Genomic DNA, 1,015 nt, shown 5'->3' with positions numbered 1-1,015 from the left:
GATTATTAAAAAGAAGCATGCTTATTTTTCTCTATCTACAGATATATGTTTTCTGTCTGTTCAGTTAGAATATATAATTTCCACTTTGATGGAAATTATTTTATGCATATTTTAATTTTGTAAACAATTGTACATTTATATATAGTAGCATAAATAAATTGTAGATAAAATATTTTCAATTTGAAGTTATAGGCAGAATTTGATTTATTTTACTACCCTTTAGTTAATTTTATACAACCGTTTGTAAAAGAGATTCTCAAAGTGTATACATGGAAAACTTTCCTTTAGGCCTGTCCTGGCTTGGATTGGGGAGGCAATATCAATTTTAAGAATATTTGAGATAAAGTACAGTCAAATATTAAGAAAAAAGTAAATATGTGTGTGTGTATGCGTGTGTGTATATATGCATGTATATATATCAAGGCAGCATGAAATGTTCTGGTCTATTTCTGATCTTGTTTCTAGTATTTATTTCTCAAGTCAGTACAATCACATGACTTCCTTTGTAGGAATGAATGGCAAAACCTAACAAATTTCACACATCTAACTGTCAGAATAAAGGGGGAAACACCAATTTAACATCAATACAATAAAGGATAATATAAGTCTGTGTTGTACATTTAGGGACATTACCTAAAATGCATTGCTAGGATATAACTGTGCCACAAGAGTAAATAGATTTTTCTATTTCTTATATATTTATGACAAATTAAAAATGTATATATGTACAGGTTTCTCAACCTCAGCAGCTTTATGTCCCAGAATTCCCTAGCCAACATTCTGACTGGGAATACACATATTTTGAAATTGCTAAGGTTGAGAAACACTGATATAATACAAACCAAATTTGAATAATTCTTTTACTGTTTTTCTAACATGAATTTGGAGAAAATGTTTTCCACTAATGTTTTTAAAGTGAGGTTAATTAATTTTGGCCTTTATCCTACAGCTTTCACAATCTGGATCTTGAGCTGTGCAATATATTCTAAACAATTTTTTGTCTTTCTTTAGAAGA

This window comes from Crotalus tigris, unplaced genomic scaffold, assembly GCF_016545835.1.
Source record: "Crotalus tigris isolate CLP2741 ecotype Arizona unplaced genomic scaffold, ASM1654583v1 scf7180000023625.2024221, whole genome shotgun sequence".
In the NCBI taxonomy this organism is placed as follows: Eukaryota; Metazoa; Chordata; class Lepidosauria; order Squamata; family Viperidae; genus Crotalus; species Crotalus tigris.
The sequence above is the reverse complement of the archived record's forward strand: the minus strand, read 5'-3'. Positions refer to the sequence as shown.